Source organism: Pongo abelii, chromosome 1 (genome assembly GCF_028885655.2).
Source record: "Pongo abelii isolate AG06213 chromosome 1, NHGRI_mPonAbe1-v2.0_pri, whole genome shotgun sequence".
Lineage (NCBI taxonomy): Eukaryota > Metazoa > Chordata > Mammalia > Primates > Hominidae > Pongo > Pongo abelii.
In genome coordinates this window covers 165,345,813-165,372,789 of record NC_071985.2, presented here as the reverse complement: position 1 = coordinate 165,372,789, position 26,977 = coordinate 165,345,813, and the positions used below count along the sequence as shown (strand labels likewise).

Sequence of the window (26,977 nt, the reverse complement as noted above, 5' to 3'; positions counted from 1 at the left end):
GTTTTCTGTTTCTAATATGTTTCCTTTGAAGAGTGGAAGTTCTGAGCATTTGGAAGCTTGGTTATAGATCAAGAAAGAAATTCCTGGCTTTTCAGAGTTTGGTGACTACCAATCAAAGGTCAATCAGATATGAAAATCAGAGTAGTCCTGAAACCATACCATAGGCTACTGGGAAGACGTAACATGCTTTATAAAAAAATAACAATAATCTCTTGCATGCATTTTTCTCTTCAGTGAAACACAAGGATATGAGTTCTTTAAAAGAAGTAGCAAGAAGGGCACAAAAAGCAGAAATCAGGGCTTGGGGGGACAAGAAGAGAGGGTGGAGGAAGAAGTGCAGCGTCTTTTGGGATGGCAGCTGTTTTATTTGCACCCTCTAAGAGTTCCTGAAATAATTAACATGCACTGCCATTCTTGTTTTTCCACTGGTGATTTCATCCAGTCCCTACAGAAACTCAGAATTAAATGTCATGGTTTTGCGTTTTGGAAAGCAAAACTCTCCCCCAAACAAGGGAGTTCTGAATACTGCTGAGAGCATGTGAGATCTGAAAAGTCTGCAGAGTGCTAATCATTAACATGCCACTTTCGGAGGCAGGACTGCCCCTTTCTTTGCTATCACATTTCCTTCTATTTGATCCTGCCCTGTCCTGGTTTACTTTCTGTTTCTCCCACTCATTACCACGCATTCTTCCGTAACACATGTGAAGTCCAGAATAGCCTCTCCCTTTCGGTTGGCCAACTCAACACTTCCCTTACAAACTCTCCTTAAAAAAAAAAAAAAATCATCTCTGACTTATTTTCCAAGGCCTTTCCCTCTTCCCACTCCCCTGGAGGGGAGTCGGGGGGGGGCGGGGGCGGGGAACAACCAAACCCTCCATTTCTTCCTGAATAATGCAGGAGAATAAAGCAGACGGTCTACAGACATTACCTACAGTAACTGCAAATAAAAAAGTGTCTAAGAAGAATAGTCTGCTAATTTAGTTTGGAGGGAGACAGATTTGGGTTCGCATCCTGCCTTTGTCATTTGCTCGTGGTGAGACTATGGATAGGTCGCTGAACCTTTCCCTAAATCTCCGTTTTTTTCACCTGCAAAATGGAAATTTACATTAGGGTAAAATTATTATTTTAAGATAATAGTATTAGGAGTTTTAATAATGAAAAAGCCCTTCCAGGGATGTAAAGGGAATTAAATGAGACGAAGCATATGGAGTGCCTGGAACACAGTAAGCACTCAATAAATATTTGCTGCTACTGATGATGATGTAAATCCTTTGAGGAGGAATGTCATCCTTTCCCCCACTGCATATATAGTAACAAGGATTCAGTGCTTCTCAAAGCTAAAAGACAGTACCAGGAGGAAGGGTCTGGGTACAACTGTTTGCTGATTGCTGCCCCCAGGAAGCACGTCTCAGAAGCAGCCTGCACGACAGAGCAAAGGGCTTATTTTAGGAGCCTCCAATCAGGACAGACTGGTTGATCTGGATGCCTCACCTGGCAAGGCAGCCTCAGTCACACGCCCATCTCCACAGGCATTCCCAGTGGGATGCACCACAGCCCCAGACTGAGAATTTTACCCACAACTTGCGCCCCTCTCCTGATCTCCCTTCTCCCTTTTGGAGACCTCAAGGCTGGAGAGAAATGAAAAGCAACAGCTCTGCCTGACAAATAAGGTAAGGACTCTGCCTCTCAGGTGCTGAGTCACTGGTTAGGAACTGTCCCATCTACAGACTCTCCCAGAAAATTACACAAAAACACAAAGTCGGGCTCCAAACTTTGGGCACTCTCAGAAAGGCTCTGATTCACCAGGGTGTGCTTCAGAACTGAAACTCTGGGTACAGAAGGTACCCACTGCCCAGCCTGCCAACAACCTATCTTCCTTTAAACAACAAAAACGGAGCAGAAAGAGGAAAAAAGCCTGAACCTTTCCTAATAAGGTAATACCACATGCCATTTGTAGTTTCGAATTGCTTGGCACGCCAGGATCATATGACATTCACTGCAGCTACTGCTTCATGCTTGTGTGAGGCTCTCCAGGAAAAATGGTCTTTGGTGTGCCTCTGGGGGATTACAAACGAACAGGGAACATGTTCTGCCAGTGGAACCCCACATTTTCCTGATTAACCACACTTGCCTCACATCCCTCTTTCACACTGCTGCCTGCAGGCCTCTTGCTTTGTGGGCTCAGGCATTGTAAAAGTTCTCAGGTTGCTTTGTATGCAGGTTTTCTCTCTCCAACGAGGTGTACGCTTTTTGAGGGCAGAAACACTCCTTTATTTCTTTTGTTTCACCCTGCTATGCTCATCACAGCGTAATTCAGCCAGCAGTTACTCAATAAATGCTTGATGACAGACTAGTGCTGAGAATTTTACAGATCAGTAGGTGATCATTTTATATCATTAGCCCCCAACTTACAAATCGGCAGGGTTTCAAAAGTTGGTTTCAAAGAAGGTATTTATGGAGCATATTTTCCCATAGAAACAGTGTTATAACTGGGGCTTAGGTTTCCAGGCCCGCTTATTTCTCAGAATATCCTATACCTACTTATATGCAGTCTTATTGAGCTCTCTCATTTGCCTCAGACTCACATTAGACTGCCAGTATACGTGCAGGATAAACTCTAGTTCTTTCAGTTACAGCAATGCTGACTTGCACACATTTCCTTTCCCACTTATTAGTCGTATTTTCATATTTCATGACACTATGTAGCAGCAGGTAATAAATTACTCATCATATACTTTAAAAATAACACTAACAGGTAAGGAGTTATTTTTGCTCCTCATTAAAAAAGATGCATGCACTTTTGTTTTTCCTTTTACATTAAAATATTTTTCAACAGTTTTTAACCTCAGTTATTATTTGGGCCACTCTAGACTTTCCCAACCATTTACACACATTCATCCCTTCACCCACCCACCCACACATCCACTCACAGTCTACCAGGACTGCCCATTTACATGGATACACATACACACACACACACACACGTGCAAACACACACACACGTTTTAAAATGCATTCTGGGACACTAAAAATATTTATTAGCCATTATAGAAATGAATGACATTAACTTTCAAAGTAAAAGCTATAGTTGTTCAACAGAGAGGCAGAGTCTGTGAGCCACTTCTCACTACAGCACAGGGAGAATGTTTAATGGTCTACCTCTGGGAATAATATTGTATCTGAAGAAAAAAGCTTTCAATGGCTCAGGGGGCAGGACAATCACCTTCAGTTGCCTGTCCCACATGGAGGGTCTCTGTGCCCAGTCTCCTCCAGAGCCTCAAGAGTGGCAGCTCTGGGAGAACACTGTCCCCTGTCCAGGGTGGGGTTTTCAAACAGGTCAGGGTTGCTGTGTTTGGGGTCATGAGTACAAAAGTACATGCACACAAATGTCGACTGGTGTACTGCTTCTGGGATACTTAGGTAACCTGAAAAGCCATACCTCGGCCCTTATTCCCATTCAATAGCATCCCGAAAAGAAATCTAAGTGATTTTCCAGCATGGCTTGTGAGACATCTCTTGTGTCTCTAAGGCTAGTGGAAAGAGTTATCATGCAGATGCTCTAGAAGAGTCAAACCCAAACAATAAGCAAACAGAAACCTCTCTCAAGACTAACGTGCTGAACACGTGTACTGAATGAGGTGAGCCTCTCCCCATTTTCTGGAGTTCACAGCTGTCTTTCTAAGCTAAGTCAGCATTTAAGTGGCACAACAGAGATGCCAGGTTAATGGCTGTGAAGGATGACAAGTATCAGTATGGTTGTATTACATCTGTCTTTCAGCAAGTTATTACCAAGACACAAGAAACTGCAGTCTCTTCCCTGCCCCCATAGCACCTCATAGTTATTCAATGTGACCCATCCTTAATTGATTACGCTGATCCTTTAATGAGAAGTTCTGATAACCATATTCTTGTTAGCAGGCCTTTTCTTTGATCAGCTCTTACAGGAAATCTAATGCATACTCCTTCACTCTCCCACCATTGGGAGAAATATAATTGAATCAATGCAGTAATTAAGTACCCCATATTCATCTTTCCTTGGCATTTCAGGATGTTGCTCTGGTTCCAGGTCTCACTGGAGAGAAGAGGGCAGCTGTCTAGAAGTAGCAAGTATAAGAGACGGTCTGAATGTACCAGGATCACAACAGACATTCTGAAAGTTTACTCTGATTGTTTACTTTGTCTCTGAAAAATGCCAAGCATGTAGGAGTCTGGGGTTAACAGGTCACATGCAGTCAGATCCCAGTTTGTTGAGCTATTATTCTAATTTAAGGAATGCAGACATGTGACATGGAGGTTGCCTCTTTTCCTCTTGCACTCATGGTAGACATCCCTAATGGATCAGCACTCATGGCAGCTATCACTAATGAGTCATGCTGTTCTTTCCTGTTGGGCCCAGACATGAGTTAATTAATACTTCTTTTCAACATCTCGCTCCAATCACATAAGTTGGAAACAATCAACTATTTTTGTTCTATTTGATTTCATATACTTTAATTTCTTTCCTTGAAGTAACTGACAGTTGACTAAGGTATCATTACCTTATTTTAGCAACATTCTCTCTACATTTCTTAGCTAATTCCTCCACTAATTGAGCTACAAATAATATGGGCTATCATCCATTGCCAGACACTGTTAGACACTAAGTGAAAATTTATGTCCCTGTGTCCTTACAAAAATCTCAAGGCAGGGAAAGGTGGCTCGAATCTGACCTGTATTATGGCTTCTAGTAACCTTCCCAGGTGACTGCTACACTGAATTATTGGCCTCCTTTTGCTTCCTACAGTGTCACCACTGCATTCACTTTGTCGTACTACAATGGTCTGTCCATGTGCCCTCTTCCCTACTTAGCTCCACAACAGCAGGACCCATGTCTTACTTAACCTTTGAATGCCCAGCACATGGAACACTGCTGAATACAGAGTGGGTGTTTGGTAATTATGTTGAAATAATTTTTTTTAAGTTCTTGTTTTCAAATACAAGTTGAGCATCCCAAATCTGAAAATCCAAAATCCTCCAAAATCTGAAACTTTTTGGACTCTGACATGACACTCAAATGAAATGCTCACTGAGGCATTTCAAATTTGGGATGCTCAACTGGTAAGTATATAATGTAAATATTCCAAAATCTGAAAAAAACCCTGAAATCTGAAACACTTCTGGATCCAAGCATTTCAGATAAGTGATTCTCAATCTGTACTCGCTGAGTTTCAATTCATGCCCTACAGTGAACATGACCCATGACAAGTCCTGCGACTGAAGGAAATTTACTTCATAAAGTAAGGAGTGGTGGGCAGGCCAGCCAGAACTGAGGTGGGGGCCAGGGCAGCCCCAACACCTTCCATGAATCAGCTGTTCGCATGCATCTCCCCTCTGAGCATGAAAAGCATTCACAGCTCAGCTTCTGCCTCCATGCTTCACTGCTGGGTTTGCGGTTTGCCTTTCTGTACCTCCCACACTGGACTGTGCTCTGTATCCCTAGCACTTACTAAAGTGTTCGGTCAGTGGTGAATAAAGATCTTTGAAGGGGTGTGTACTAAAGAGAGCACTGGCCTGAGAGTGGAGAACGGGGAGCTACTTCTAGAACTGCCCTGATCCCCTTGGGTGGTTTCTGTCTGAGTTGTTTTTGTGGTGTTGGTGAGAGAATGCCTGCCCAGCAGGACAGGTGGCGGGCGTTAAGTGTGGCAGTGTATGTGAGCACTCTGCCAGGGTAAAGGTAGGTGCTCCCTTCTCCTCTTCATGAGGCTGCCCTACATGGGCTGGTGTTGTCATTCCAGCATGCCCCACCCCTTTGCCCACTCTCCTCTGGGCCACTTTGTGCAGCTCAGTGTGACAACTTTCTGTTCCCGGTCGTGCCCAGAGAGTTGTGAGCTCCCCACCTCTGCACACGGTATTTCCTTTCCTTCATCTCTCCTCACTTCCAACTCTACAGATTTCTGGGCAGCTGGAGGGCAAGCTCTTGGCCTGGCCCACAGGCGCTGTGTGCTATGACCGCAGGTCACCTCTTCAGCTTGGTCCCGACCACGCCCACCTCCCACACACTAAGCCCCGGTCATACCTGAACTCATCATTCCTGTCCCCACCACAAACCTCCGCCTATTGTTGTGGTCTCCAGCTCAGGGAGTGGCACTGTCATCTGGGCAGCTGCCCAAGCCAGACACCCCAGAGTCATTCTGGACTCCCCACTCCTCCACCACACCCCTTCTTCTGTCTCCAAGTCCTGCTTATGCCACCTCAATATTTCTCAAATTAGTGTATTTTTACCCCACTGCCCCACCCTAGTTGGGACTATAAGCAGCTGGCCACTGGATCACTGTAGCACAACCATGACTGTCTAGCTGGTCTCTCTACCTCCCCTCAATCCACTCTGCACACCCAAAGTGATGTTTCGGTAAAGAAAAGTTGATTGTCACCCTCCCCTTTTAAAGTTCTGTCCAGAGTATAGACATCGCTTCCTGCAGGAAGCAGTGCTGATGTAGGAAGCCACAGCACCTCCGTCTCTCCCATCAGGACACCAAGCACACTTGTTGGTCTTCTGCATTAGAGGCCACTCCGTGAGGGCTCCCTTGCTCTCCTCTGAGCAGTGGAAGGTTTTTAATCACTCCTTCTGTAGCAGTCCAGCCTGCTACTTGACAGCCATCTAACGCCCTCCTCTCTGCTGGTAGAACAAGTTCACTCTTTCCTCATGTGATGAAGGTAAATCCAGATTGATCTAGGCCACATGGATGGCTCCAGACCACTTATGAGTGTTTAGCGGTGGGCATGTGCCCCGGTTCTGACCAGTGAGACATGAGGGGAGGTTGGCTGGGGAGTTTTGAAAGGTCTCTTCATTCATAGAGAGATGCATAAGAAACAGTTCTTTATCTGTCCGCCTTGGCATCGTTATGAGAGGATGGGATGCCTTCGACCTTTCTGTACCTAGGAGGAGAGCTTGCTGATGCTCTGAGGATAGCAGAATAGGTGGAAAGAGCTTGATGGTGTTGAGCTGCTGAATTACCGAACTGGAAACAGACTACATGTGGACTTCTTTTTATATGAGATGGTAAGTTCCCTTTGGTTTAGGCCATTTTGAATTGGGTTTTCTGTTACTTGGAGCTCAAACAGATTACAGATTCTTGGGCACTTTTCACTTCCTATTTTGTCTTAGAGGTACTTATTAGGTACAAATCTTGTTTCTTTTTTTAGACTGTGGTCTTTTTAAGGGCAGCATTTGCATTCTGATAGATCCTTGTATCTCCCAAAGGCTGGTGGCTTGTCCTACTCTTGAGCTTGAATGAAGAGCCAGCACCGTCTTCCGGCCTCACATTATAAGGTCTCACAACCTGTAGATGGGCCTTCTTCAGGGGTTTAATTTCTTCATTTATTTTTACAAATGTTCAATGTAAGAAGAAACATGAACAAAATATAAAAGCTCTACAGTCCACTCTAGGAGGCAAACCTATCACATCCATCCTTATATACCTCACTGTACTGAACACATGCTTTGTGCAAAGTGGATACTCAAAATGTTTGCTAAATGAATAATTTAATTTGCCTCTGATGAGTCAAGAGCACTTAGGACTTTTATAATGTCCTAAGGTCATAACGAACAGTAATTACTGACAAATAGTGCTAAATATATCCTGGTTCTAGGAGATAACTAGTGGTAAGGTTTTGTTTGTTTATATGAGAGCCTTGATCCACCAAGATGCTAAAGCCTTAAAATAGAACAAGCAGAACTAGGTTTTGTACAGTGAAGCAAAAAAATAAAAGTTTGAGCAGCAGAGCTGCCCACTGGATGTGTGCTGAATGCCCATCTTACTTGTGCCTGGCCCTGGGGCTCAACCAGGTAAGACGAACCCATTGTCCTCAAGGGGCTTAGAGTCTGGGAGTGGGAGGAAGAAAAACAGACAACTTCAAAAGAGTGCAGTAAATGTTATAATAGGTAAGGTAGAGGGTGCAACAGAGATTCCAAGGCCAGACCTGGTACATTGAGAAGGTCTCTCAGAAGAGTACCTGAACACAGAGGGTAAGTTTATCATTCAGGAAGGGACAAAAAAATAATAAATAAAAAGAAGACTAGCATGATCAGGTTTGTAGTTTATAAAAAGCTAATTCTGACTGTAATATGAGGTAGGAGAGGCAAGGCTGAAGTAAGCGAGGCCAGCTGAAGGGCTGCTACAGTAATTCACTGTGGAATACCACAGGTTTCTCAGGCTGGAAACAGGTTAATGACAAATAATGTCAGGCCTGGGTTTTCAAGAGCATGTGGTGCTGTGGCTGCTGCTCAAAGGATGATGGCTCTGGACACCAGCTTCCCATCTTCTGGGTTCAGGATGGGGAGTGGGTTTGACTTGGAGGCCACAAGATAAGAGTGTGATGGTTTTAACCTGGTGTGAGCATGAGTACACGTGTGTGTGCATATGTGTGTGATGTGACGCTCCGCCTCCTCATTTACCACATCTCACAGTTAGGTGAGCACAGGAATGGCTCTGGTCCCAGCATGGCGACAGATTCCTCTGTGATCTAGTTCAAAGGGTCATACCTCTTTGACCCCCAGTTTTTTTCACAGGTCCTATCAAGAAGCTGGGCCACACAATCTCTAAAACCAATCAACCGGTCTGCCCAGGTCATCTGCACTGCAAGGTTTATGATTCTCTGGACCAGGGCTTCTCAGCCGGTGTACCCTGCTGAGGTTCAGGTATGCCTCAGCCCTAGGTGGCCAGGGAGGGCCTGGACCATCCAGAGCCTCCAGCTATGGGCATCTTCCTCCATGCTATAGTATGACTTTTCTAAGTGTGCCATTTAGGTTGAATATCTCTTATTCAAAATGCTTGTCACCAGAAATGTTTTAAATTTTTGGATTCGAGCTTCTCAGATTTTGGAGTATTTGTTTATATACAATGAGATATCTTGGGGATAAGACCCAAGTCTAAAGTTGAAATTCATTTATGTTTCATATATGCCTTATACACAGAGCCTGAAGATAATTTTATATACTTTAAATATTGTGTATGATACAAAGTTTATATACACTGAACCATCACAAAGCAAAGGTGTCAGACGGGGAATTTTCCACTTCTGGTGTCATGTCAGTGCTCAAAAAGTTTTAAATTTTGGAGGATTTCAGATTTCTGGATTAGGAATGATTAACCTACATGAGGAAACAGGCAGGAAGCACCACTCTAGACAAGAGAAAGAAAAACATTCGCATGAGCCCAGAATCTCCTTTGGCTCATCACTCATGTCTCCTTCTGTCACTCAAGTGTCCACTAGCTCTTTAATGACAAAGCCAACACCAACCTGCTTCCAGCTGCATACCAGCAAGGCAACCAAAGACCGACATGGCTGGAAGGTGCCAAGCAGTAGGTCCAAAGGGACTGTCACAAATGGGAGCCGTTCCACTAGGGCTTTCCACCTCATGCCCTCCTGCCTTCTGGCGGACCTTGCTCTATACTGACTATTGCCTTCCCTCCAGAAGCTCCAAACTCCCTCTCCATCTCCTTTGATATGTGTGATTTTGGTCACAGTGGAAAAAAATCTTGTATTTAGAGGGAGAAAAATTCAGAAGGAAAAGCACTGCTTTCTTTGAGAAGGCTGAACTAGGGGTCCCCAGGGACACTGGGGAGTGTTGAGAAGTTCTGAGAAAGATTTGAGATGGCTCAGCTCACTTAAAAAGAAAATGCAGCAATGCAGCAATGGACAGGGGTTACATAAACAAGTCTCTGTGCTCAGAATCGCAGGTCTGAAAAGGAGGTTTTAGTTCAGCTTTGGGTTTCCTTTTTTTTTTTTTTTTTTTTTTTGAGACAGAGTTTTACTCTTGTCGCCTAGTCTGGAGTGCAGTAGCGCGGTCTCGGCTCACTGCAGTGTCTGCCTCCCAGGTTCAAGCGATTCTCCTGCCTCAGCCTCCAGAGGACCTGGGATTACAGGCGCCCACCACCACGCCTGGCTAATTTTTGTATTTTTAGTAGAGATGGGGTTTCACCATGTTGGCCAGGCTGGTCTCAAACTCCTGACCTCAGGCAATTTGCCTGCCTAGGCTTCCCAAAGTGTTGGGATTACAGGCGTGAGCCACTGTGTCCGGCCCTAGCTTTCGATTTCCTATTGCAGCAACACATTAGAATAAACAAACAACCAAACACTTGGGACTGAACTAATACACCTGAAGAAGGATTAATGTGGCCTGGGTCCTGCTATCCCTCCTCAGACCTGGTATTTCACCATGACGATGAAATACTATTGGCTGGTAGCAGTGGCCAGCTCACTAACCTGGGCAGCAGACCCCTCTCTGCTCTTCACACAGCTTGGCATTGGCCTGGTGTCAGGATTGGGGAGCATGCTGGACAGGGGTTAAGTGGCTGCTATATGCACACTGGAGCACACATTGATGGTACAGCAGAGAGGGCTGGACTCATCTCTGGTAACCTGTCAGCCCTGGCTTTTAGATGCTCGAAAGATGAGGTTGGACACAACTATACCAGAACAAACCCACCCAAAAAAGTCCTTGACAGAAAAACATGAAGCAAATAAAATCAGCTAAGATGCTCCCTGTGGAAGTGTGTCTTAAAAACATTTGCCTTTTCCTGACTGCTCCAATGGAGGAATACCTTATTACCAACAAAAAGTTAGGAGTGATGTATGGGAGCTAAAAAAGTAGACCTCATGGAGGTAGAGAGTAGAATGGTGATTACCAGAGGCTGGGAAGGGAAGGGGGGATGAAAAGTTGGTTAAGGGGTCCCAAAATACAGTTAAGGAGAAGGAATAAGTTCTAGTATCTGATAGTACAGTAGGAAAATTAGAGTCAACAACAATTTATTGTATATTTCAAAACAGCTAAAAAAAATTGCAATGTTCCCAACACAAACAAAAGATAAATGTCTGAGGTGATGGATGGCCCAATTACCCTGATTTGATCATTATACACTGTATACATGATCAAAATACCACATGTACCCCCCCAAATATGCACAACTATTATACATCAATAAAAAATGTTTTAAGAAGTTAGGGGTGAAATCCAGCACATGGAACAGCATGTACAATCCATAGTACTAATGGAGGCCAGAGGGCGTGTGGCTTTGGGTGTGAGGAGTGTCAAGGTCTCTATGGTTCCTGCGTAGGCAGTCTTCTCTGTGTTGGCTAACTATAGTCTGAGAACTATTCACCTCAGTAAACATTGGTCAAGTGCCTAACTGCATCCAAAGTACTGTGGGAGACAATACAGTGTAGCCATTAAGAAAACGAATTCTTGGGGGGGGGGGAGGGGGGAAGGGGGAGGGACAGCATTAGGAGATATACCTAATGCTAAATGGCGAGTTAATGGGTGCAGCACACCAGCATGGCACATGTATACATATGTCACTAACCTGCACATTGTGCACACGTACCCTAAAACTTAAAGTATAATAATAATAATAAAAAAAGAAAACGATTTCTGGAATCAGGTAGGCCTGGGTTTGTGTTCGGACTCTTTCACCCATTCCCTGTGTGACCTGAGAAAGCTATATAACCTCTCTGTTCCTCAGTTTCCTCATCTGTAAAAGGAAGGTAATAATAATACTGACCTTATAGGATTATTGTGAGAATAGTACTTAAAGCTCCTAGAATAATGCCTGATCTCTAGCAAGTACTTAACATCTGCTGGCTGTAATTATTATAATCTTGGTGCACCTCAATTTCCTCATCTACAAAATGGACATAAGAACTATATGTACCTCACAGAGTTGCTGTGAGAGTTAAATGAAATCATGCAAGTATGATGTTTTGTATAATACCTTATACATAGTAAGCGTGCAATAAATACTACTCATTGTTATTCCTAGAAGCTTCCCCAAATTATTTTAAAAAGAAGGCACCTAGATCTAAATGACAGTCCATGTAACAAAGAAATCCCTTCCTTGAGCAATTTCAGTGAAGGTCATTTTTCAACAATGCTCACTCTCACCTCCCTCCACTCTGGGTCCCAGTCATGTATAAAACACTCTGCTTTGTGTTGACTAAGCTCCACAGTGACATTCCAAGGAGTTCTGGTGTCCCTCCAAATATTCTAGGCTGCCCTTTTAACCTGATACTGATACCCTGTCCACTCTACTGTTTAAGGGGCTATTTAAAAATTTGGCTTTGTAAAACAGGGAGCAAGGCAGAAGGCCTTCAAAGCTTTAGCAGTTGGCGTGGCAAGGAACAGAAAAGCAGCATTTTACAGTATCAAATACCAGAAGTAGCCCTCATAACCACTAACTTTGTAGTGCTCTTCCTCCATTGTGGCAAAGTGCTGAGCATGTTACATGCATTACATTACTGAAACCAAGGCCCTGTGACATTCCAGTGCGTCCAAGGTGCTAGCTGGTGTGAGCGCAGCTGTGGGCTCTAACCTGTGCTTTGCTTCAAAGTCCATGCATGCAAATCCTGGGCAACTCCCTGCGTTTCCAAGGCAACTCAGCCAACTCATCCAGAGATAACTAGCTTCCAATAACTGTACAAGCTCACTCCCATCATTTGGTAGGTTGGTAGGTCAATCAGTTCAATTTATTTTTATTTTTATTTTTTTGCTTTCTCTGATATTTGACCAACCACGACACCTAGTGGCCAGTGGAGCACAAACATGGGTTGCCCGAAAAGGCTGATGGATGGGTGAGTCCTTTAGCTATAGACACACGTTGCTCATGACCAGGAAAAACATGATGGATCGTGTTCAAGGCGAAGAAACCAAGCCACAGAGAAATGAAGCAACTTGCCTAAAAGTCAAAGCTAATGTAGGACTGTGTGGAAATACTGAACCTTAGCGTTAGAGCTCATATTCTGATTCAGACTTGGCCTAAATTTGATCCTCAGCAAGATACTTTCTTCAGTTATTCAACAAACATTGACTGGGCACCTCCTGAGTCAGGCACTGTGCCAGATGCCGGGGACATGACAGTAAGCAAGGAGGACACATCTCGATCCTTGCAGTCAAATAGGAGGGGAAGATAAACAGAATCCACAGTAACACCAGCTAATATGTATTAAGGACTCTGCTTCAAGACTTTGATGTACACCAACTCACTTCATCCTTGACTTGAAACAATCCTATAATGGGGGTGCGATTATTATTCTTGCTTTGAAAATGTGCAGGAGAACATTTAAGTTGTGGGTAACAAACAGGGCTCCTATGCCTTTCTAGGTCTAAGTTTCTGAAATAAAGTTGTGCTAGATACTGGAAGATTTCTAAGGCCTCTTTCCAGCTCAGTTTCCCTTCACTTCTAGGATTCTGGGGTAAAGCTGGGATTAGACCTTGGTCGATTTTCCTGACCAAGAGTCTAGTGTTCTCTCTCTATACACTGTGCTGGTCAATATTTATGAATAACAACTGGAAGTTACTGAATGCTTACTCTGAGCCACGCCCTGAATTTCTCAGTTCAGGCAATCTTCTTAACAACCTATGAGACAGCTTTAAAACAGAAATAATAACTGAGTGAAAAATCATGCTCTAAAATAGTTTAAAAGATTTCCAAGATAAACAGAGAGGCTTCCAACATCACTCAGCTGTAGCATCCTGAATCTCTGTTCTGTCTGATTTTGTTGAATGGTGGATTTAAACCTTATGTATTGGTGTCCTCAGGCTCTCATGACGGGAATGGATAATGGGTCCAGGCAAATGGTTCAATGATGAGTTACTGTCTAGGGAAACAGGAGGCATCTTGTTCAATAACAACATTGCTTTGGGGTAATTCTGGGTCCCTAGAAGTATCTACAAAGCCTGCAAGGTCAAGTGCAGGCCGACTTGGCTCTTTGGTTTTATGATTCCAAATGAATAAAACACATTTCCAACAGTTCAGCAGGGTATATCCGAGATCGGCAAACTCTCCAACGAGGTATTCCCATTAACCCTTAGTCCCTTACCCTGAGGGTATGTGCACACCATCCGCTTTCTGTCGGGTGAGGGAGGGGGCAGGGGAGAGAGACAGGGGCAATCAGGAAAACTCTCTCAGTGATCCTGCAAATGGGAAATGGGGACGTTGAGTTTAATCAGGGCTCCGCTCCAGGACCAAAGAAAGCAACTCCTGCCACCTGCAGTCAGACCACTCCTTCCCACACCCAGGAAAGCAGACCCAGTGGGACCTGGAGCTTCCCAGGTCTTGTAAGACTCTGGCCTCTTTGTTCAGGGCCTCCAGAATGATACTCCAGTGGGTCTTGGTGAGAACATACACTAGATACACTGCAATGTTTAGCCTAGAATGCTCTGCTAGCTTTTCCAAATGGCAAGCTCTCACTGAGCTTTCTAGGGCTAAAGATCAACACCTTCTCCTTTTGCCTGACCACCACCACCGCCCCCAACCCAAGCCTGTCCACAGTAGGAACTGCCACATTTGCCCAGTACCTAGCACAAGATTGTAATCACTGACTTGTTTATCTGCCTACCCCATAGACTTGAAACATCTCTAAAAGATGATGTGGTGTGGCTTAACCATCCTTACGTACTCGGTACCTAGCTAGCACAGCCTCTGGATTGAGGAGGTGCTGATTCCCAAAGAGCTGGAAAGGAAGGCAAGGAACTGTAAGGCTAGAAGAGGCTTCAGAGGTCATCTCATTTATAATCCTGCCCAATATAGGATTTCCCTCAAAATACATTAAAGAAAAACAAGAGAAAAGTTTAAAAGAGTATGTATTTATGTACATATATACAATTCTACATGCATGCATACATATACGGTATCCTTCTACTGGAATGGGGTATGTGGTGGTAAAGACACACAGAGTAAGATTCACTCAGATTTTTCAGCATTAGCGTTTATCTCTTTTTAAAGTTTTTTTCCCTAATTTTTCATGAAATACATGCAATTTAGTGAAAAATTTGTAAAATATAATTAAAGTGAATAGAAGGTAAAAGTTAACATGCTGTTATATTTCCTTCTAATATTTTCTTGGGAGTTTTTTGTTCTTCCTTTTTTAAAAAATCAAAGGAAACCTTGATCAGATTGAGTTTTTAAGGTAGTCTAAATTATACTCTGCTACACAACTTTATATTTTGCTCCGTTCTAGCAAAAGCATTTCCCTATGTGATTACAGTCTTTATAAGCATCATGTTTTAACTTTTATTTTGATATAAGTTCAGACTTAGAGAATAGTCGCAAAGCACCCAGATTTGGGTTCCTTAAATGTAAACATTTTACTATATTTAACACCCTACCCTCCCAGGAGAGAGAGAGAGAGAATCAATATGAAGTTTTACTCCTGAATATTTCAGCGTATACTTCCTAGGAATAAGAATAAGGAGTTCTCATATATAACCACACCAATTAGTCAAATCAGGAAATTAACTCTGATATCTTACTATTATCTGATCTACAACCTTATTCAGATTTTGGTGATTATCCCAATAATGTCCTTCACAGGAAAAGAAAATACAAAATTATACATTATGTTCAACTGTCATGTCTCTTTAGTCTTCTTGACTCTGGGATGCTTCCTGAGTATATCTTGGTTTTTTATGTTATTGATATTTAAGAGTAAGTGCTGGTTATTTTATAGAATGTCCCTCAATTTGGGTTTGCACATGTTTTTTTCCTGATTTGATGCAAGTTATGCGCTTTTGGTAGGGACACCACATAAATAAACATGCACGACTTTTTTTTTTTTTTTTTTTTTTTTTTGGTGAGAGACAGGGTCTCACTCTGTCACCCAAGTTAGAGTGCAGTGGTGCAATCACATAGTTCTACAGCCTCAAACTCCTGGGCTCAAGCAACCCTCCTGCCTCAGCCTCCAGGGTAGCTGGGACTACAAATTCCATTTTACACAAGCATGTCCTTATTGTAGAATTTTAGGTTGTTTTTATAATTTTGCTATAATTCCAAATCAATCCCCCTCCCACCCTATGAACTACTGATTGGCTTTCCACCATTAATTTTTATATTAATAATTTATCCATTTAAAAGAATATGTTAAGATTGTTACTATATTAACAACTTTTGTCTAAGAAGCTCTGTCAATTTGCAGTCTAACAAAGGATGGAGTGTGAACTCCATGTCAGGCTAACAAGCCTTGAGCACTGACATGCTAGTATTGCATTGCTGTTTTAGTGGCTTTCACCTTAAATTGTGGTTATAAAGGGCATTGCTCCTGTCATGCCTCTGAATATATTCCTTTGTTTGTTTGCTTTCTCGTTCGTTCACTCCTTCACATTCACTCAGTAAATACTGAGTGTATATTCCGGGCCAGTAGTTTAGGTGTGAGATCAACGTCTCAAGTAAAGAAACAAACAAGAAAATATGGATTGTGGTAAGGGATATGAAATACACAGGCTGGTGCAACAATGAGTACCTGGAGGCAGTGCTCCAGGTAGACAGGGAATAGCCTGGTGCATAGAGAAAGACAAATGAGCCAGTGAGCTGCAGCTGGGGGACCAGGAGAGAGAGGTGGGGCATCTCTTGGCATTTACCATAAAATTCTATCAAAATGTCTGCAAAACATTGCTCTTACTAAAAATACAAACCCTTATTCTGACCTATCCCCAGTACCCACTTCCAAAGCCTACCCTTCTCCTCTGTCTGTCCTAGTCAGCAGAGTCTAAACTTCAGCGTGTTGTAATTTGTGAATAATAACGAAAGCCTGAAAATGCTCTGAAATTAGAGGGAACTTAGATACCATCCTGATGTTGCTCAGCATTGCAATTACCTGACTTTGAGGGACCATTAATGAATGAGACTGTCTCAACATTAGATTAATGGCCACTTTCAACAGTGGAAAGGGGACAGATGTCCAAGAAGACAGAAAGGTACTAACAGCTGTGTGTATATGTGTGTGTGTATATGCGTGTGTATTCTCCTTCAATAACCGGGGTGGTGGCTATGGCCACAAGCAAGGAAGATGGGTGTTCACGCAAAACTAATCAACCTGCTCGTGCTTTGGAGTTACTCTGGTCTAGCAGAAACTGCAGCTCCCCAGGCCTCACTATCATCTCTGGACTTTGTCAGAGTGAGTCAAGTAGCAAGAACACAGAAGAATCCTCCAGGAACTAGACCTGGGAAAAATATATCCGTCTTTCTCAAACAAAGCCTGTTTGGTATTTCAGGCAATTGATTTCCATACACTTGGGTCAAAAAGCAACAGATTATATTGTCAAAAAATTATTTCCTTGCATGAGATGAAAAATTAGACAAAATATATAAGAATATATAAAAATTAAAGTAGAAAAAATATATAAGAATATTATCAATAGTCATTAGACACTCCTGTCAAGTATTGAAAAAATAACTTATAATAATCTATAAAATGTATGCACACTCTTTTCTTTTCACATCCTTCTGAGGGAAACAGCCCCTAGCAGGCGATTAAGCTGATGCACGAGTAACGATCTCTTAACGATGCCATGCCATCAAATACTGAAGTACAGTTCAGTGTTTCTAAGAGCAAGGAAAGAAAAAAAACATTAAAATTATTACTACTATAAACACTATGATTGTATATTGCACTTAAGGGATGAAGATCTAGAACAATGGAGATGATAAACATATTTACCCAGAGACAAAAGATGGTAGATAAGATTTTTATTATAAAGGCTTTATTTATAAAGGGAACACATTAGAAGCTAAGTAATTGGGTCAGATTTGGTAATTAAAAGCAGCTGAATAATTAACAAAGGCTTAACAAAGGTGTCAGAATAAGATCATATTTTAACAGAAGATGAAATACATAGAAAGGTTTTTATACTTCAACCCTTATCCTTCTGCCTGTTTTACATTTTTCTTTTAAAAATACACAAAAAGTATAGGAAGCAGCAGTGAAATAACCACTACCTAGTTAACCTGTGACTGAATCTGGCAGTTGTTAGTAGCAGATGTAAATGAAATGATGCAAATAAACTAGCAGGACTAAATCAAAAAGATTTCAATGTGGGTGACATAGCTAAAGTCTATAATTTAGAATCTCTAATACATATCCAGTTTGTGGTTGAAAATTCCTGCTTTCTAGTGGGCTTTATGTCTGCCACAACCCCAAGGAGTGAAAGGAAACTCAAGACTAACAATGATTTGTTATAACTAGAAGTAGTGGTGAAAATCTGGCCAAAAAAAAGTCCACTATAAATTTAACAGCTGTGAGCCTTAAGCCTGGTGGCATTTAAACCATTTTACTCTTTATAGCTATAAGAGTATTCAACTCCAAGTTTACAATAATATCTCAAGGCAAAAACTCAAACAAAACAAGACAGGCGCGCACGCGCGCACACACACACCCCCACCCAAACAATGCCCTCATAGACAAGCCCCTTTCAAAGTCCCACCTAATTACAGGCTGACAATCTTTCCAGATTATCAATCAGAACAATAAAAACGCCCTTGAGGGCTCATTTTAAACAATTCTCTGGTCCTCCTCTAGGGGGCGAAGTTGGCTCGCATTTCACTGAAAGGGGAAATTATTTTCAAACCCTGATTTTCGCACAGTGCTAGAAAGATATTCACATACAAAAGGGCCTTTCCGTGCTCCTGTTTCTTCTCAATACATTTCACTTCGGCTGATGGGCAAAGCAGCCCAGCCCTTCGGCACAGTAAGAGGGAGGGAATGTGATTACGGCTGAGCATAAGCAGGGCTTAATCAGCACAGCCCTGAAGGCTGGCCAGCTCATTCTCCTCAAACTTGAGATCACAGCTATGGTTTTGCCAAAGATGATACACTTTCAAGAATATATGTTGGTGTTTTTTTTTTTTTTTTTTTTCCAGGAGAATTTTCCACTGGGGAAATTCTGAAGCCAGGTGAAGCCTCACACGGGGCTCCCTCCCACCTGGTCTCCTCTGTAGGGCCTCCCTCTGAGAAACCACAAAGCAAGCTGCTGGAGGTGAGTGCCTGCCCTCCCTTCCTGCACAAACAGGGCCCATTCTATCCTGAGGATGGCATCTGGTGGTCAGGAAGGTGCCTGGACAGCAGTTCCTTGCTGGGCCTCGCTTCCCCCTCACGGAAAGGGTTAGGTGTCCTCTTAGGGAATGCAGGTCTAGCTACAGAAGGGGCATACACAGGCAATGCCTATTCCCAAGGGAGAATCAAATGTGAGTTTCAGCGCCCTGGCAACCATACAACAAGGCAGAAGGCTCAGAGTGTGTATGTCCCTGACCCATGGATAGATCCAGTTTTTGTGGGTTCTAAGCCTTATACAATTTTGGGGGTCCTCTTTAGAAAAATCATACAAAATCAGGAATACCACATTAGCTACAGGGCATTGGAACGGGATGTTGCCAGTGAAAGATCCTGAAACTTAGGGATCTTTAACTGCTGGGCCATGCAGTTATCTTGTCCAGCCTGCCACCACTGGACTCTCCCCTGCAGTAAAACCCCATGTCACGTGTGCTGGCTCTGGGTCTCTTCTTGGCCTCTTGAACATGGTGCCATCTCTAATGAGGCTGATACGGGTTCAGCACGACAGGGCCCGAGCTCCACCCGCTTAGGACTGTCCATTGCCTGGAGACAGATACCGAGGTGGAGCTATTGAAAGAAACACTTGCGCTGCCCTGTGAAAGGGAACAAACTCCTCTGCCACGGGTCAGCTCTCCACACCTACCTGACCAAGCCTCAGTCACCAGTTTGGGTCATCTCACTAGTTCAGACTCTGCCTATTCCTCCTTTTCCACCCATGGGAAGGTTATGCAACCCCCCCTTCCAGATCTCCTTGGGCTGCCCAAAGGTGCCAACTATACTAGTTTTTACTGAAAGAGAGCAAAATAAAGTGACCTGAATTGAGAGCATTTATCTAAACATAGTTTGTTTGCATATTTTCAGTCCTTGTAAAAATAATACACAATTTTCTCCTTATCTGATGGCAGTATCACTTACCTAAATCTTAACAATCAAATGAGGCAAGGCCTAAAAAAATGGAAAGTTTAGTTAATGTAGCTTGTTTTCACACATGCTACAGTTTGGAATTTATAAGCAAACCAGATATAAATTTTCTTCTTTTTGAACAAAACAGTAAGAACAACTTCTTACATATAGAAGTGTCTTCATAAAAGCCATTTATCACAAAAAACAGTGTTCTGCAAATTTGATTTAAAAACTTTTTTTGGAGATGGGCTCTTGCTACATTGAGGAGGCTGGACTCAAACTCCTGGGCTCAAGGGAATCCTTGGCTTCAACCTACCAATGAGCTGGGACTACAGGCACATGCCACTGTGCTTGGTCTTCTGCAAATTCTTATTTGTAAAATGGAGTGTACTGGGAAAATAATAGCCACCATTTTTTGCATCCTGTGAACCACACGTAGTCTAAACATTTCATATGGACTATTTCACTTAATCACCTCAATAACCCTATGCAGTATTATCCCTATTTTATTGATGCGGAAATTGAGGCTTTAAGACGTAAGCGACTTGTCCAAGATTACAAAGGTATTTTGTATAGATTTGAGGCTGGGCAGGTTCAGCCTTATTCTTAGTCCCTGTGCCACGCTGCCTCTGCAGCCAAAAATCACTTTCAATACTATAAAGAACTAGTGAGTTTCACAAGATAGTTATTTTTTAAAAGCAGATCATTGCACATATTTAGATTTTTTCCCCAAATTCCTATTTGATTAAAAAAAAAAAAAACAGGCTGAGGAATGGGGCTACTTTTTTCCAAGGCTTTAAAAGTTTTTAGAAATCATCATAATAGTTAAATGCAAACAGTGTAATAGCTACCATTTATTGAACATGTATTATGTGATGGGCCACTGGCTAAGTTCACTATGTGCACTGTTTCCTTTAATATAGCTATCTTGTGAGGCAAATGATATGATGCCCATTTAACAGATAAGGAAACTGAGACTCAGAAAGGTTAACTGTAACCACTATGTTCAAAGTGTCTCAATAGCTAAGGAAAGTTTGAACTCTAGTCTATCTGCCCACACTAAGCCACTTCCCTACTATTAAATGTATACATATAAAAAGTATGCTTTAGCTAAGAGCCTGTTAGTTATTCAAATATATATCTATATCTTTGAATGGCCAGTGGAAATCACTATATGCTTTCAGGCCAAGAGAATATAGGTGAGCAGTCCCAGGGGAGTTGAGTTCTGCTATCTGAGCTTCTGTCTCTAATATCACCTCATATGATGGGTCTGGGGGAGGAAAGGAGGGAGCTGTATCTTGCCATCTTTGTAAGCAGCCAGTAAAAATGAGGACATAAATCAGGTCCACATCTGGATATATAATGTTCAGTCTTGCCAAGAGACTAGTACATGATGGAACTACCCAAAATGCATTTAATACATTCTTAGGCCACTGCACCCACAGAGACTCCAACTTTAGCTGACCCAAGCATCTTCCCAGCCTGTGTCACTTGCTCATTTGAGACGCTGGCTGCACCACGGGTTGGGGGGCCTATACTCGGCGAGTGACCTAATTGTTACAGGACCCAACATCACAGTGGTCCAACTGCACATGAAAAAGGAGGGCACGTTGGCAGAGAGGCTGAGTTCACAGTGCTGGTGCCAGAGAAGGCAGAAAAATATGCTGACTCCAAATGTCATACGAGCATGAAAGAAAACCGACATAAGTGAGGGTAGGTCTTTGGAGGGAGGTGGGATACATTCCGCAAGGCTTGAATTTGCAGAGTTCATAAATTCTGCATGGAGCCCTGATCAAAATGCTTCCACGAAGCACAGCAAATACGTTCTCAGATCAAGAGAAACTATGTTAGGGTCATGAGCATGAGAAATGGCATGAGCACAGTTTCCAAATACTAGCTTTCTGCTGGAGTTATACAGGTGCACGTTGGTATGCAGGTAGAGGAAACCCACCCAGATACACAGGTCAAAAGTTTCCCTGTGGGCTTAGAGAACAGGGTGTCTAAGCCTCGCTTTGGAATCTCTGAGGCCCAGGCAAGAATTCCAATTTTCCCAAACATTTCCCATTTTTCCAATGTTCGATTCTCCCAGACAAGGCACGCACACACACACTCACACTCACTCTCACTCTCTCTCTCTCCTGAGATCCCATTAGAGAGAAAGAACGTCACAGGAAGCTAGGTTTGGCTCGGAGGGAGCAGCATCTTTCCAACAACTCCAACTTAGCTGAAAATCTGAATGGGATGATATGGGAGGGAGGGAGGGGAGATGGAGGTAGGAAGCTCCTCACTAGATGAAGATGAAGGACCACTTTTAGAGTGTTAAAAGAAGGGAAGTGTCTCACACTGGGTCTGAGGTTAAGATGCTAAAGTGAAAGTTTCCACCACCTCAAGATGTAACAGATGGGAAATTCCAAAGCAAGGGATCTGATCATTATGCAGAAATATCTAAGAAGATGGCTCTAAGACCCAGGAGGAGGACACAAACAGGTCAGGACAGTGGAAAGCAATGGAGGATTCTGTGAGTAAGATTCTTTGGTAATGCTCTGATTCCTACGGTTTCCAAGGTGGGTGGAATGGAGAGGGCTCAGCCTTTCTTCTCCAGCCCAGAGAAAAGGGTTTCAAAAGCTGTATGTGGTGAGTTTGATATGAATCTCCTAGAGTTCCCGGGTTGGTATGTGACATCTGCCTTAGGAACCAAAATGTGAGAGGGGGCTGACGCTGGCTAAGCCAGCAGGGTGGATGCCACATCAGAAAGTGAGTACTGTCCCCTTGCTCCATGGTGCAGGGGAGGGTGAAAGGAATATGAACCCTGGACACCCTGGGTGGCAGCCTGGGTCTCTTTGCAACAGCCCCCGAGAGGGCTTTGGCATGACAGTGAGACGACCCCAAAGAGAGTCCGACTGGAAACCAGAAGGTGCTGAGGGATGGCAACAGCGGCAGGAGGAGAGAACCACCCAAATCCCGGGGGGCCCGGAGCAAGGCCCCTCAGAGGAGTCCTGGAGAAGGCCATGGAGGCAGCCAGGAGAGAAAAAGTCCCCTTTCCCTGTCTGCCAGGCTCAGATAACTCAGCACCAGGTGTGATAGTCGCAGTCAGGTAATGACTTGCTACACACTCCCCCTGACCCCACAACCTGGAGAGACCTGAGCAGTGGGCAGCTGGAGGCCGCTGGAGGGGGAAGTGGCCCTTGGTGGCTGGATGGAGAGAAGTCCTCCCTTGGAATGAATACTGACTGTTTATAGACCAAGGAGGGCATTTCATATTTCCAAAATGAACCTGTGTGCATGTGTGTGTGCGTGCTGAGAGAGAGAGAGGCAGGCTGACTTCAAGTGGCCTTAGAACTTCTCATTATCAGAAAAGTAACCAGAAAAGTCATAGGCCTGATCAAGTTATTATCAGGAAATAGGGTACAACACACCTCCCTGAATAAACTTTAAATGAACAGTGGGAGACAATAATGAAGCTGAGTCTTAACTATGACTCACGAGTCACATTGTACAATATATTAGTTACATACAGTTAACCTTTGCTAAGTCCTGACTAAGTGCCAGGCACTGGGCCATGGACTTCACAGACACTACCTCATTCAGTCCCTCTAACAACTCCTTGAGGCAGATATTTGACAGATAAGAAAACTGCGGCTCAGAGAAGTTAGGCAACTTGCCCAGGGTCACGCAGGTAAGTAAGTAAAGTAGTAGGAACCTGTATTCAACCTCAAGCCTGACATCTATCTGTGAGCTCTTGTATTGTCCTGGATGAGTGGTTTTCAGCAAAACATTTGTGATTGAAGCAGGAAAGGGACTTCGGTCCTACCCATCCTTCCTCCTCGGGAGTCCCTGAGCTAGAAAACCAAAAAGCAGAGTTTGAAAGCCACTGACAAGCATGATCTTATGGGTCCTGTACAACATTTTGATTTTATGATGCTATCATCTGCGGGCGGGAAGGTGGAGAGAGGTGGACCCACCACAGCAGACATAGGAGAGAGGAAAAACTCAGAATTTGTATCCAGTGTTCCAGGAGAGGCAGCTGGAAGGAGCCGGTTCCAGCAGGTGGATCTGAGGTTCACAGAATTATAATCATGTGTATAAATATAGAGTTCAGAGAATGCATGTAAAGCACTTAGCACAGAGCCTGACATTAGGTAAATGGCAACTATGATTGTGGAAAGTTTACATATGTGCCTAAAAACCTCAACATATAATTTAATGCAACATGCTCAGCCACTGATGTCACTGTGTCTGTTCCATAAGGCGCTATGTTTATCATGGACACTACACTTTACTAATTGAGCCAAGACAAGAAAGGAATGTGTAAGATTAAGCTAGCCAAGTCTAAAACAATTAGAGTAAGTGTGAAGCAATGGTTTTTAAGTAAGGGGGGCCCAGGGAAGGGGGCAGGCATGGAGTCCTGTGACATAATGATGGAAAACATAATCCTTTCTCCAATAAAAAAAAGTGCATATGTACAATTTTGCAAATAATGACAGAAGGTTCACAGATCTGTTGAAGTCTATTCATAGTCTCCAGATTAAGAACTACTCCTGTAGATCCTGGGGATTCAACATGAGGTCCTCAGGCCAAGATCTGCCCACTAGATCCCAAAGTGGTGCTACCCATCCTTGTCCTCTCCACATGTTCCTTATTGGTAGTCTGGATCATGACACCAAACCTGAAGTAGGTAGTCAATGTAACTGTGCAGAATCTAATTTCCAACCTTTCAAGTTTAATAGACTCCAGATGAAGAATGTCTAAACTAGTGGACTCTGGTATCTAGAAAATTTATCTGCTTGGCATTCTCATTCTTTCCTTCCTTCCTTCTGGTAGCAACACCCCTCCTTTTTATTATTTTTTAATTTTTAAAATTTATTACATAATGTGGGGAGTCTTCCAGTGAAAACAGGAAACCTGCTAGACAAATTCTAAAAGAGCTGCAACACTACCCCTCCTTTTTCCATGAGGAACCCATTCTGTGTAATTCTGGTGGGATTTACCCTCTCTCATGGGACACATGAACAGACCTTAGCCAAAGTGATGCTGCTTATTGTCTACTGCCTATTTCTGGCCATGCTGATTCAGGCAGGCAATCCAATCTGGGCTGGTCAAGGTCCCTCCTTGGTACTCACTACTGCTAGAAGTATGGCAAAAGAGGCACCCATAGCTGTGAGAATGACAGAAACCCAGTACTGATAGCTACCTCTGCCACCATGGTGAGGGAGAGCATGTCTGAGAATGAAGCTGAGAGAGCTAACCAAAGTCAAGACAGAGTGAAAGGTAATGGCCTGATGATATCTTTGGAACTCCTGAATACAGCTGTGCCTGAAGCCCTTACTAGCATGGCCATCCTAATCATATAAGTCAAGAGACTAGTTTAAATTATATTTCTGTTGCTTGCAACCAAAATACTCCTAATAAACTTGATCCAAAGCAAAACAAAGTCCCAAAGGAAATTCCCCTTCATGGCTAGTCCTTGTGGAATTCTGGGCTCCTCTCTGACAATGATCCTGAATGAATTAAAACTTTTTCTTCCTATGACATTCTTGCAAAAAAGTCTAGGCTTAACATTATTCCCTATCATTCTCTGCACCAATGGTTCATCTTACCAGTGCTGCCAGTTAGCAAATATTCATTCTCCCCACCCTTGATCCTGCACTCCTGCTCACCTTCCCTATACTATCGGATACTTCCTCTTGTAATAAATATTAAGGTTACTCATTAGAAGAGGGACCCGGAAATGGACAATGGTGGCCTAGTTTATAGTTCGCTAACATCAAATACTTGGAGTCAAGTCTCATGAGCCTCTCAAACTGCCCCCAAAAGGCACTGAATGTTCCAGCATAAGAAATGAACCTAGAACCGCAGGGCTCAAAAGAGAAGGAGAGAGACATGGAGCAAGGGAAGAGGATCATGCAGGGTCAATGTAAATTCTGTGTATCAAAAGCCACAACACAGACTGAGTCATAGTGTAGAATGACTTGCGAGTTGAGAGAAATAACATTCACAGAGCACTATCAGGAAGTTGTTTGTTTTTCTTTTAGAACAGGGATGGTAAGGAGATTTCAACTCACGTGCCCAATCTGGTCCACAACTAAAATGCCAAGGCTCAGCATCAAGACGGCCGTGACAATCTGAAGTCCATTACAAGGTAGGGAGGGGAGGAGGGTTGTGAATATATGTATTTGTTATTTCAGCTGAAACAATTACATTTCACCCTTGGACTAAGCAATACCAACAGAAAAATGCACACCTGAACCTAGAAGGGTTTCTCTTGGACTGCACTCAGCTGTCACATCATTTGCCTGCACCGAGGCAGTCCTCATTGTTTTACCTACAGGGATGTTGTCGGCCACTCTGTGTGGCATTATCTTTATGAGTACTCTGAAGACATTTCTCTGAGCCTTGAATCATGATCAACCTTGCTTCTTCTGAGTAACTGGTGTGCTTTTATCTTCCAGCCACCTAAGTCGTTAACGGAGCATGTTTTCCTTCTGGTACTGACTGCTCAGAAGCTCAGAGGTAAGTCTGTGGGACCTGCCAGCAAATGAATAGCCTGTCTCCCATGAACTGGGGCCTTATTTTATCCTTGACTTCACCCCACTTTTCCTTCTCCACAGATTTCCTCCCTTAGTTTTCTTAATCGCATTATATTACACCTATGTTTAAAGGCCATCTCAAAAATCTTTGAAGACAGGTACATACATTAGATCAACCGTAATCAACATAAGAGGAAACAAACCAGATGGTGAGTGGAGGAAAGTTTTACAAATGCTGCCATGCAGTGGCATCCACAGGGTGATGGCCCTGAACCAGGAATAGCCCTGGGCCAACCTGTCAAGTCAGCAAATATCTCATTCTCCCCACCCTGGATTCTGCGTTCCCGCTCACCCTCCCTATGCTCCATCCCTCATGGGCAGCCAGTGCCCCCAGGCCATTCCTGAGCATCCACACCTACTCTCTCTTTAGTACTACTGGTTGCTCTCCCTCCCTCAACTCCTCCCACCAAATCAAAATGCCTTCCTCCTCTCTCTAGAACATTGGGCTTGACTGTATGTTGTCAACAGTTGATAACAGCATAGTGTCTTTTCTCTTTCAAGGACAGGTACATTTTAACCAGGCATTTTGAAGAGGAAAAAATACTCATAGAAGTAATTCACTAATGGTGGAATATACTACAAAAGTAGTACAAAAGCAATTGAAAAGGAGATTTTTTCTTGTAAATCTC

General features: G+C 43.2%; 1 protein-coding gene and 1 non-coding gene across 6 annotated transcripts in view; both read right to left on the bottom strand.

Moving 5' to 3' along the window:
* GNG12 (G protein subunit gamma 12) overlaps nucleotides 1-26,977 on the bottom strand; it is a 130,946-nt gene that overhangs the window by 46,464 nt on the left and 57,505 nt on the right.
* LOC112131254 (U7 small nuclear RNA) lies at nucleotides 24,637-24,697 on the bottom strand. Its single transcript, XR_002913357.1, has one exon. It is a non-coding gene; the product is annotated as a U7 small nuclear RNA (small nuclear RNA).